General features: G+C 32.5%; 1 protein-coding gene across 4 annotated transcripts in view; it reads right to left on the bottom strand.

Moving 5' to 3' along the window:
• The window catches only part of LOC106622153 (uncharacterized), a 737,325-nt gene that overhangs the window by 501,549 nt on the left and 221,875 nt on the right, over window positions 1-13,901 (bottom strand). The window lies entirely within an intron of this gene.

Below are 13,901 nucleotides of genomic sequence, written 5' to 3'. Positions count from 1 at the left end.
GTTGACTTTATACCGCATATATCGGCCAATACGTGAGTTTTCTTAATAAAAATGAAAGAGCGTATTTCTCTAATAGCAGTGCAACTTTTTCCCTAAAATGAATGAAATTTGGTGAATCTTGACCTAGCCCCTATATAACTTATATTAGAATTTTCGAACATCTGGCTGACTTTACTCCATATGATTGGTGATGGTATGTGAAGTACCTTATATTATGATTTATATATGAAATTGCTTCAAAAAACGTTTAGGCCCGTCTGTTTCTGTTTTTAAATTTAAACCATTCAGGTTAGCCAAAATGTTTGATATTTAAGTGAAATTAAGCAGACAAGTGTTCTTTTAAATTATTTGGTTTAGTGCTGAATTACAAAGGAATTGGTCTATACCTCGGTCTAAACCTCATATCCCCAATATAATAAATTCCGATCCTCCGGTTAACGTTTTCCACATCAACTCTATGTACTAAATTTAGCCTCTTCGGTCGAGTTAATATCACATACAAATATCTCATTTGAAGATGTTTTTAATATAATTTTTGCTGACGCGAACTAAAATATAGCAATGAAACTAAGTCTAAGTATATGGCCCTAAATATAAGTCAATAAGATACTAAATTCGATTGTAATTTATTCACGATCTCATTGTATAATGAATGTTAAATTCCTTTGCAACATTTTTTAATATAAAGGTTTACCAACACCTGAATGATTTTCTCGAGCTTCGATTCTTGCAACTTGGCGTTTTGTATATGCTCGCAGTATTTTTGCTTGTGCAATTTTTAAAGCATCTGGAATGTCTTAATAAGATACTTTGTTGTAAAATATATCAAATGGTTTCCTTTCAATAATAGAATGAATAGTCATATTGTACTGTTGTGCTGTTCGAAACATAATTTCCAAATTGTCTACAAGGTTGAATACTTGTTTCGGACATCTGACCTGTCCATTCGTGGTACTGTATTTTAGGCCGCAATAATAGAAGGTAATATTTAATGTTTGCATTAGTGATTTAAATTGCGGAGTGCTAAAACTTGGGCCATTGCTCAAGGTTGGTCGTTTAGCCTCGGGGAACATTTGCAAGATTTCTAATACATTTTCGTCTATTTTTAATTTATTTTCTATGTTTTTCAAAATAAGAAATTTTTAATAGGCATCGACGCAAGTTATGAAATTAATTTTTTTTCAGCGTAAAAGATGTCGAGATGCAACTATTCTTCTTCCTTGTCGTATTTGTTTCTATTACAAATTTCGCAGTTTTTGCAATATTTTTAAGTTTTTTACTCTTGTCGGGCCATTAGTACATTGTATATATTTGTTTAATATTATCATCATAACTACGATGTGCTCTAGTATGTGTTTGTTCAATAATGCTACATTGATCATCTATATTTGTTACATCTATAGGAAAGATTTTAGTATGAAGAAACTTTATGTTAAATGTGCCCATAATTATGAAAATGGTCTAAGTCATATATTTCTTGTTTCGAGATATTTAATGAAACGCTTTTGAATAAATTAAAAAATATTTATTATAGATATAAAATTTTGTGTGAATTTAATAGGAAATTGTTGTTTTTAGACCTTGAATTGACTTAGACCATTTTCAAAATTAACTGAATGTTCTATATTTGACTTAAAGTTATAAAATATTGTATTTTTACTTGGAACAACAACTTTAATGAAATAATTTAACATTTATTAATCATTTTTACAAAGTAATCCATTTTTATCATAATTTCGATTTTTTAAAATTTTTAAAATGTGCCTGAAAAACTGGAAGGATGTATGGTAGCAAACACATAAGATCTTTATGTTTTTCTTCCGTTACTGGTCTAGTGGTTTTGTATAATGGAAGTAATTGAATATTTTCGTATATTTTTGGTCTTCCTCTTTTAGGTAAAATATCCAAAACTTGGAGTTCAAAATCATCTAAAGAAGTCTTATAAAATATTTTATAAGGATCATTTATCAAGAATCTCATCCATTGTATAAGTATAAGTAATTTGCTTTTTTTATTTTCCTCTCTATCAAACCAAAATCACGATCATTCGGTAGAAAGGAATGACCCGATACCATATATTTGTGGTCTATCGTTTTAATATTATTATTCGATGACTGGGCAATTTTTAACCATGTCAATGCTACTTTAATGGTGCGATTTTGGCCTGAACAAGCATCACTGTAGGCTATTACGTGTTGGGAATCTAAGATATTTTCCATATGCACTAAAATGCACGATGTTTCTTCCTGTTCACCTCTTGAAGCTGTTGTTTCATCCCATACATTCATTTTGACATTGTCATCATGGAAATTATGGAAACCCAAGTTGTATACGTACATGTTTCACTTATAATAGGCTACGGAAAAAGACAGTTTGGGATACAGAAGTGCTTTTTGCCAATCAAATGAGAATCCATAATATTCTTTGGAATTTTCTTTTGCTCTCTTTTGGTCTTCTGCAAGACAGTTCCTAGCTCGTTCGGCATTTTGTAAATATACATCATGGCTTTATCTAAGATGTAATTTCTTTTCCTCAATATATGCAAGCTTCTATATTTCCTTAGTGCAAATCACATTTTTGGCATGTGTCTTTTCGAGGAGCATGGATTTCGATTGTCCATGCTGGATACGAGAAGTTATAATTAAAGCATACAAAATCATGCAAAAATTATGGATTTATTTTTACTCCACCTAATATAATTTCTTTAAATTGTTGACTTAGACCACTTTCATAATTAACACTAAATGAATTCCGTATAACGTTATAATTACAACAACTATATAAAGGTAAATTTTTGACAGATCGTAAAAATTACATTGAATACATTTAGTTTAAGCTCATGTCGTGTGAAATAAGTGATAAACTCATTTTTTTTTAATTTTGACTTAGACCACTTTCATAATTATGGGCACAAATGTTTCTTTTAAAGGTACATTGTTGTTACCAGATTTGGTTGGAGAAATTCTTTCAATTATGTCAGCAGATTTTCTACTGTGTCGATATTCTATCAGATGTCGTGATATCCGAATGCATTAATACCATACACCTATGTATGGGGAATCTTGCTTCTAAAAAATCATATTAAGACGTTTTTTGGTTACCTCGATTGTGAAGCTATCGCTACTTCGTTCGATTATTAGTATCTTAATAATTTATTGACTTCTCGGCTATATTAATATTTAATATTATTCTTGATAAAGCATCTGCTAGTATATTGGAAACGCCTGGTTTATAAAATATTTTAGGATAGAATTCTTCAATGAAAGCACACCATCTTTTCATTTTAGAGTTTGAGTTACGGTTGAAAATTGCGAAGGATAACCACTGATGATTCGTGTGGATTTCAAGAATTCTAACACCATATAAATAGTTCCTTAAATTTTTTAAAGACCACACAATTACGTATAGCTCTTTTTATTTGTGGCATAATTACGTTCTGTTTTATTAAGTGTCTTTGACACGAATGTAATTAGCTTTGATTCTTGGGTTAAAATAGTTTTCATGGCTACATCTGAAGCGTCAGTGTTTAGAGCGAATTTATTATTAAAGTTTGGCTGATTAAGTTCAATTTGCATTGTCACATGTTTTTTAATGTACTAAATTTGGAATTTTTTTGGACATGTTTTTTGAGATCCTTCCGTTTTCTCCGGAGAGTTATGTTGTCAATGGCTTTGCTTCGTTGTCTCATTCCCATACCACCGTTGCCAGATAAGCAAATTTCTGGAAGTTACAAAGAACAATATGTGGAGTAAGGTGTACATACATACGTGGAAGTCTCTTATTGTTGTGTCATATCATCGCCGGAAAAGGCATTGTTGCCATTGCCTGCTCAACAGTTGATGTTATTTGCTATGCTGTAATGACTGATATGTACTTTACTTGTTTGAGTATACATTTTAATATATAGGTTTTAAAATGTTAATATTTATATTTAAATTTTTTATAGTGTTAATATTATATTTAAACTAATATATATTTGGTATATTGATTTCTTAATACACGTCTACGTCTGGGCGACGTGATAACCAGAATAAGGGATAATGGGATGCCTAACTCTTTCCAGTATGAGAGCGCCTCAAAATTTGCGTTTTATATAACATTTTCGATTGTAGTGAGATCGGACAAAATAATAATTTTTGGGAATTTAAATTAAAATAAACAATATTTATTAAGATTAAATATTATTATGCATGTATCCCTTAAACAAATGCAAAAACTATTTAAGCCTTTTTTTGTGATTTTGTAATATATTAAATTAATTGATTTTTGAAGTTTCAATACTTAATCAAAAAAATAAATGTATTAGCTCTCAATAAATAAATATTTTTTATAATTTTCAATTGAAAATTAATACTAATAAGCATGGTATCACAAAAGATTTTATCACATACATTTCAATATCGCGTTTTCTTTCATTTTTATTGCTTTCCAATTGTTATTAGTGATCTTCAACAGCAGCAACAAATCTCTCTGTTCACATATTTTTCTGTAGGATTTCAATCTGACCCAATAGCTAAACGTCAGACTTCCTAAATTTTGACAGTTGCCTGAATTCAGGAGGTTTTGACGTTTAGCAATTGCGCTCTCATTTCCAGTGAGAGATGAGTTGGGCATCTCTTTATCTCTGACTAGAATCCAACCAAGGTCCAACTGACATGCTTAGCTTAGGATTGAATATCTTATATGCGTAATTAGGGAACGGTGATCAACGCTCATCAGGTGATGATGCTTTCAATATGTAATGTATTATTATGATAGCTTAATTAATGTATGTAAGTGAGATGCAGTAGTGTAACAATGTAAAGTAAAATATAAAATAACTTAACCTTTAGTTGTACTAATATAAATGAACTTAATATTAACCTGTGAATGCATGAATTAAATAAATTTAAATATATGTTTAATGTGGGTGTCGCCACATACATATGTATGTACATAAATATAATATAAACATGTATAATATTAATTAATTTTAATAACTAATTTAAGTAAATATGTTTTTTCAATAACATAAAACAAAATAATATAAAAAATATTGAATTTTATTTTAAAAAAATATCAATTGGTTATGGTAACAAAACGGTAACCGCTAGCAGAGAATGTTAATTATCTTATAAACATTCTCTGTCGGTAGCTTCAATATCCGTGCTGCTTCTTCGGATATTGATGTGATTGGCGATCCTTCATCTATGAATGTCCGTAGCAAGATATATTCTCCACATGCTGTCTTTGCTCTTATTTGAGCTGTAGCTAGAACAACTGCTTTTGATGAAATTTGTGGACATTCAGTGTCGGACAAAAATAAGGCCGCAGTTCACATTGAGTTAAAAACAAAATAAAACAAAATGTAAAAGTTTTACCAAACTTATAAATTTTTTATAAATATAATAGGATTATATGTTTAAAACAAAAATTTATTAAGCTGAACCTCTTTTTATTACATACAAAAATTTCGGATAATATGTATATTTGCTGCGACAAAACTAAAGCACTAAACTATATTTCCTTATTTATTGACCTCAATTATAACAAGCCCCTTTAAAATTCCAACTCTAGTTAGAAACCGTTATTTAAAGAGCGTGTTGGAGTAATACAATTAGATTAGTCATTTGTGATCACCGATGGTATTCCCTCGTCATAAAAAAAATATTTGTGAAATGGCGCGTAATAAGTATTCAGCACTATTTAGGGAAAAAAATATTAGCAATTTTGAATCAGTAACTAATATTTCGAAGAAGTTCAGAATTAATTACAGCATTGTCTCAAGAATTAAAAGTCGGTTTCGTTCTTAGGGCTCCCTAATCACAATTCATGGAGGTAGCAGACCACGTAAAACTACTAGCCGTGAGCATATGGCCATAGTGCGCTCCATAAAAAGAGATCCCTTTATATCAGCTAGATCAATTCAGAAAATAACTTCATAACATGCAGGAGTGTCAAAAAGCCATATATTTCGCACAAAAATCGAAAAGCGCGGCTTGAATTTTCAAAAGCTCACGCTAACTGGAGTAGTGTACTTTTTCTGATGAGTCCAACTACAATATTAAAGGAACTTGTGGATTAAAGCTGGTACGAAGACCAAAAGGTCAACGTTTGAATCCGGTTTATTCCCAAGGTACTGTGAAACATGGAGGAAGTAAGGTCTGGGGATGTTTCTCAGGTCATGGACTAGGTCACACCCATCAAATAAATGACATAATAGATCGTTTTATGTACAAAAACGTCCTTCAAAACGTTATACTTCCTCATGCTGAAGAGGAAATGCCGTTAAAATGGAACTACCAAATCGAAAAAGATCCAAAGCGGATCCAAATGTATAAAGGGTTGGTTCATTTCGAATAAAATAGAAGTTTTGAAGTGGCCTGTTCAATCACCTGATCTCAATCCCATAGAGAATATATAGGAAATTGTAGATCAGAAAATTCAGCGGGAAAATTGTAACAACAAGGACTCTCTCTTTACCCAAGTCGAACGGGCATAGGAAAGCATTTCTCAAGACATTTTAAACAATTTAATTGAATCTATGCCACGGAAATCTGAAGCCGTCATAAAAGACAATGGATATGCAATCAAATATTAACAACAAATACTTTTATTTTCACATATCTGCTTGATTGACTGTTTTGCATCAGTGTGTAATTGGCCTTGAAAATATGTCGCTTACGATTTGTATACCATTATTCTTTACCAGCCACTGCTTTCGGAGTTTAATAATGTTGATCCAAAAGATCCACGCCGCTTGATAATTTTGAGGCGAAACATGCAAGTGATTTATTAGGCGCAAGTTAAGGAGTTTCTTATCACAATCTCGTATACAAATGTATCAACGCGTCTTGATGTGTAATAAATATGCATCGAACACAACCTATATAAATCGGCAGGTCAATAAAAATACATCGTAACATACATATGTACAAGTATTTATCAGCAGGAGATGTTAAACCAACATCATCAGCCAAAACTATTGGAACATAACATTTTAAAATAGAAATACACTATCCATTTTGTGCATCAGTACATATGAAACACGATTTAAGTAATATGATATTTTAAAATATCAACTAGTAATAAGTACACATATTTTGGTATAAATAGTACTAAGATCTGTGTAACGTAAGAATATTAATAAGGAAGGCACAACTCGGTGCAACAAAATTATATTATTTTATTAATTTGTACATAAGTAATTTTAACCTAAGTGAACAGGGGGTTCAACCAGGATGACAAATTTACATGCTTACCAGAAGTCATATTTTAATTCGAAAGGAATAAAACAGTAGAACTTCCAGCACTAAATGCCTGAAAATAGTGTGAAAATAAACGGAAATAATTAGAAGTATAAATTCCGAAACAGCGTGAAGGAATGAGCGTTCCAGAAACCTCGAAGACCTGATGATAGGAGAAAATATAATCCAGGAACTCCAGTGCAGCGACACATCCAGGTGCAATCAAATAATCGGTATAACGTCTTATAATAATTATAATAATCAACCATGGAATCCCCCTCATCTACAAAATCCATTTAAGAGGGATAGGAACGTTTAGTCGAAAAACTTCAATAAAAAAATGCAAAATCTTTTAAAACAACAACAACGTTACATGGCTTTTCAGTCATTAACGCAAAAACAGGGATTGCGACATATGGCTATGATTTAGTATATTAAGAAATAGACAAATTAAATGAATTTGATATGATATAAGGAGAACAAGGACTTAGAATCCTTAAAGCAGAAGTGATTTTATTTCATTATAGTTTAAAGTATCGGAAAGAAGTGATTCATTCAGTAGAACAAAAAGTAAATTTCACTATTAATAATCCTCAATACAAAGAAGACATAAGACAATTACTGATTAAAAACGTTCAAATTAGTGAAACTCGTCCTTTTACTGCAATCATTCAGACGACACTTAGGACTCGGACAGAAGATACAATATGGACAAAACAATATCCATTATCTATTGCAGATAACGACTATGTGAATGAAAAAATTAGGAAGTTATTAAAAAACTCAATTAATAAGCCAGTTTGAAGCCTATATAATTCCAAAAAAAAAGCACTGACGAACAAGGCAAGCCAAAACGAAGAATGGTAGTTGATTTCCAAAAAAATAATGCTCAGACAATCACAGACAAATATCCAATACCTGATATAAATATAACTATACAAAATTTATGAAAAGCGAACGTATTTTCCACGATATATTTACAAGTAGAATCAGGATACCACCAGATTTTGATAAAGGAATCTGATAGCGAGAAACCCGCTTTTGCAGTCAATGGTGCAAAGTATGAATTTGTTAGGATGCTGTTGAAAATTTCGGACGAAAAGTAAAATTTTTTTCAAGACCCGGTCGAGTATCTTGGGCATATAATTAAACACAATAGGATTACAGTAGCAGATTGAAACAATAAAAAATATATGGCGTAGCTGTCGCGCTTGACGTTCTGAGGCTTTTTGGAGTCGTTGATGAAATGCAAATCTTAGAGGTTTGTGATCTGTGTAGACTTGGCATTTTCGACCTTCAAGCATAAAACGGAAATGTCGGATCGCAAGATCTGCTTTACAAGCTCCGAATTGTTTTATATTCTCTTTGGTCCATACAAGAGGTGGATGATCATTTCGCTTGGTACCCAAAGTCATATCAAATAATGGTGATTGATGTTGAAGAAGATTTTTCAAAAAAGGTCTTTAGAAATTTACAATGGCGAGAAAGCGTTTGAAATTCTCCGCTTAAGTCGGGAGATTAAGATTTGTGATAACCTTAACACGATTTGATAGTGGTTGAATGCCGTCTTAGGTGATAAGATGACCAAGGAATTCGAGTTTCAGTACTCGTACCTAGTACCGGTTTTGTGACATTTATCGTCAAATTGTGATCTCGCAAACATTGAAATACTTTTCGAAGGCCTTACGGTGCTCTTAGTTGAGTTAGAGACAATACAGATGTCATCCAGGTAGACGAAAGTATTCTCTACGCCGCGAAGGACCTCTATGGTCTATGGTCTATAGATTTCCTCAATATTATCATCTCGTATCTGGTGCAACGTCAGTAGAGGTACAAAATACTGTGCTGTAACGTTTTGTAGAATGTTTCCTCCATTCGAAACTAATTAACTTTCGTTGATACGCATGTTAAAAAATCATAAAAATTAGTAACAAACAAGTAAGAAAGGGCTAAGTTCGGGTGTTGCCACAAAATTCAACATGCATTATTTAAAAAAGTCGTGAATAAATTACATTAAAATTTCGTATCTGCATGACGTATATTGAAAGTCACTAACTTACCAAAGACTTAGTTTTATTGCTATAGCTCGCGTCAGCTAAAATTTTAATAAAAACATCTCAACTAAGCTATACTTATATGTATGTATGTGATATCAACTCGACCAAAGAGGCTAAATTCAATATATTGAGTTGATGTGGAAAACGTCAACCAGAGGATCGAAATTCTTTATATTCGAGATATGAGGTTTGGACACGGGCATAGGCCAATTCCATTCTAATGTAGCGCTAAACCACATAATATTTAAAAAAAACTTGTCCATTTAGAAAGATAAAATCATTATATTGAGGGCAGAAGAAGAAACGAGCTGATTACATTTATTGGAAATTGCTCAGGTGCACTTGTGAACGCATTTTCAAGCATTTTTTTAAATACCATACCGTTCAGTTTGTATGGCAGCAATATTCTATAGTGGTTTGATAACGACGGTTCCGACAAATGAATGAGCAGCTTCTTGGAAAGAAACGGAAGTGTGTAAAATTTCAGATCGATATCTCAAAATCTGAAGAACTAGTTTGCGCATATACAGACAGACAGACAGAGATGGCTAAATCAACTCAGCTCGTCATGCTGATCATTTATATACAAGGTGCGTTCAAAAGTAATTAGGACTTTTAAAAGAAAGACAGAACAAATGGTTTTATCGGCAAAATCAGTTAATTTTATTCAAAATAGTCTCCTTCTGCTTTAATACAGCTTTTTGCACGGTCTAAAAGCATGTCGAACGAGTGTGTTAGTTCGTTGCCCGTTATGGCCGCTAGTATGCCGGTGCAAGCCTTTTGAATGGCCTTCACGTCTGCATAACGCTTTCCTTTCATCGGCAAATGCAATTTTCCGAAAAGATAGAGTTCGCACGCTGCCATTTCAGGTGAATACGGGGAATGGTTGATTGTTAAAATGTGATTTTTGGTCAAATAATCGGCCACAAGCGTCGATCGATGAGACGGCGCATTATTGTGCAACAAACGCCAACTTTCATCTTCGCGATATTCGGGCCGAACACGTCGAATACGGCGCACCAAACGATTCAAAACGCCTAGGTAGAATACCGCATTAACGTTTTGGCCGGGTGGAACAAATTCTTTGTGGACAATAACCTTAGAATCATAAAAACAAATCAGCATTGTCTTCACTTTTAACTTCTCCAGGCGTGATTTTTTGGCCCACATGTTCATCGTCATTTATGTCCTCACAACCTCTTTGAAAACCTTGAAACCACTCGTGCACTCTGCTACGGGATAGTCAATCATCGCCATAAACTTGTTTCATCAATTTAAACGGTAAAAGTTTTGTTGGCCCTTTGTTCGAAGCTCATTTTCGCACCGATGACAAAAACATACTGACACTTAAAACGCAAGTAGATAAAGGCAGAGAACTTAGAACAACGAGAAGGTGCAAATTGAATTTTGTATGATGCTCGATTGGTTGGCTGAAAAATTAAGATCAAGGAGTTCACCATTTTCTGTAGCATTTGCTGTTATTTAACAGAAATGAGAATTTCTAACAACCTTCTCTGACAAATTACGTATCTCCCAACATAAAGAGAAAAATGAAATGAAATGAATGAGAAAACAAAAAATACAAATGCCACTTCACATATGCATGATTATTTTTTGCCATATAAACGATTTTTATGATGAAAAATTGATAAAATATGATTTTTTTGCACAAATGCTACATTGATAAAATGTGAAAGATTATGCAAGAAATGATATTTTACTATTTTCATAATTTTCTAATTTCAGTTGTTACAAAATTCATAATTTATGTATGTACATATGTACATCAATATGTTATATTATATAATATACTTGTAATAATATATTATCAATTATCAATGAAAACATGTAAGCGCACTGCTCTATATGTAAGTATGTATGTACAAATATGCGTACGACCGCGCAAAATAAGTAATGCATACACAAATCTACATACATTTAAGCGTACAAATGTAAGTACGTCAGCCAATAGGCAGAATACAAACATTGTTGTACAAAAACAACAACTGTCTCAAATAGCATGAGCACCAAAAATCAATATGGTAGCCAAATCCTAAATTTGTAGTAAATCACACACCAACAACATTTTCATTCATGAACGCTGGCGCACAAGCAATAAGCTAAGTCGTTTCATTCATAAAAGCAAACGCCTTACACATCTCCCCGAGCATGCGTTTGCCTACAAGCGTCTTTTCGCGACGATGGCAAAAGCTAAAAATCATAAATTGAACAAATTTCTGATATTCCCTCTAGAAGGGAAAAGTGACAACCCCTCAAATATGAGTATTAAAATATTTTAGAATAAAAGTGACAACATAGTAAATTTGTCGATTTACAATTCAAGAAACTTTTTAAAGAAAATATTCAATATTCCTCTGATTTATGTATACAGTAAACCCCGGTTAAGTATCACTCCTCCAATCCCTCTTATCTGCCGGTGTCTTGCTGCATCTCACTTTTTTTTTCTTAATTTTTTAAAGAAAACGGTAATTTTTTTTTAAATACATAGAAATAATTTTTTTTGGTACCACTCGCTTAAGTACCATAATCGCTTATGTACTACAAAGCACAAAAAATCTGCATCTTTGGTTTTGGCACTTAACCGGGATTGACTGTATTTGTCAAAGAATTTATGTAAGTACGTTCGATTTTTTTGTACACACATTGACTTTGCACTTGCCCATATGCGATGTATGTTTGCAAGAGTGTGTATGGCACATCTCGGATTTTCTACCAACAACACAATGTTGTGACGCTTTGTCGTCGCGTCAGTTCTTCGACAGATTGACTCTTTGACATAAAAGCAAAAAATGTGTCAACGGAGATTTCACATGAAGTAATGAGTGTACATATCTACATAAAAATGCATACAAATGTGTAAACGACATAATATATGTATGTATGTCCTGTTGCACATTTGCTTCTACGCCAGTCAAATTTCTATAGGAAAATCAACTGAAATTAGTATTGAATACATGTTTATATAAACACAATTCTGTACTTTTATGACTCCATAATGGTGTCAAGTACAATTAATTAATTATTTTAAGAAATATATCAAAATACTTTATTAGTAATAATTTAAAAGTAAAAAATATATCAAAATACTTTATTAGTAATAATTTAAAAGTATTTTGATATATTTCTCATAATAAAGTAAAAATGAATTAACATAAAATAATTTAAAAAATAATAAATAATAGTTCAATAAAAGGGAATATATTTCAAATGGCATATCAATATGCCCAGTTTTGCTCACATATTATATTCTCTTCAATATTCGTCGGTTGGTTATGTTAAGAGAGCGTATGTGTACAGATTCACCGCTGTTATAAAAGCGAAAAATGTTATTTGTTTCTCGTGAATCTGTGGTGAACTCCTTGATAAATTCCTACAAATTGTTCGCTGTCGAACCTGCACCTTCTCATTGTTTTAAGTTCTCTGATAAAGGATAGCAGATTCTTACGAACTAGTCGACATATAGATGGCGCCACTAGAGTTTACTTTGCTACTTTTTTACTGTTTATTTTGGAACGCACCTTGTACATATATATGTATGTTTATAGGGTCTCTCTTTCTTTTCAAATAGGTGTTGCGAACTTCGTGGTAAAATTAATATACCCTGTTTAGGGTATAAATAATATATCTTAATGAAACTTCGTACACATGTTCCTTGGCACCCAAAAGGGGTTAATATCGCAGATGGGCGGAATCGGTTTATTGCAACGCCCACAAATTGCAGTTAATCGAAAACAAAAAAGTGCTAAGCACTAAACTAACTTAACAAAACCCGCTGACAAGAAGTATTTTTAGTATTTTTGACACGCTCTGAAGATCGATGGGCGATAACTCCCTGGCTAAATGCGCTATAAGCATTAAAATTAACAACCACGATGACATAATGGGACCATCTACCTTATAGTAGAATTTTCTAAGAATTATATGAGAATTTCAAACTTCCGGTAGTCCTTATACCGTATATATCCGTCAATATGTGAGATATATAACAAAATTAAGTGAAAGTATAATATTGGATAAATCATAGTTTGATGTTGAAAAATTAATGTTTTCTTATATACCCCATTTATTAAATTTAGCTTCGATTAAGTTTATATCACATATGTGCATACATATATCTCATTTGAGTTAATAAGGTTGAGTTGTTACGAAACATTTTTATACTGTTCCAACATCATGTTGCTACAGAGCATAATAGTTTTGGTCACCTAACGGTTCTTTGTATCTTCTAAAGCTAATCGAGATAGATAAAAAGTATATACCCGTATACATATACAAATGATAGGATGACGAGACGAGCTGAATTCCGAGTGACTGTCTGTCCGTGCGTGCAAGCTGTAACTTGAGTACAAATTGAGATATCGTTTGTCACGCTTTGCATACCTGCTCCTTGGCAAGAACGTAAGAACGAGTTCGTAGATGGGAATAGTCGAACCACTGCCACGCCCACAAAACTCTATTAATCGAAAACTTAGAAAGTGCCATAACTAAGCCACAAATTAGATAGATAAATAAGTGTAATATGGTACAACGAATTGCACTAAAGAGGAGCACATCTGGTTTGAATATCGTTAAAAAGTGGGTGTGGCGCGCCCTCTAA

The sequence above is a fragment of the Bactrocera oleae genome, chromosome 2 (genome assembly GCF_042242935.1).
Source record: "Bactrocera oleae isolate idBacOlea1 chromosome 2, idBacOlea1, whole genome shotgun sequence".
Classification (NCBI taxonomy): Eukaryota; Metazoa; Arthropoda; class Insecta; order Diptera; family Tephritidae; genus Bactrocera; species Bactrocera oleae.
This window is presented reverse-complemented; position numbering and strand designations above follow the sequence as displayed.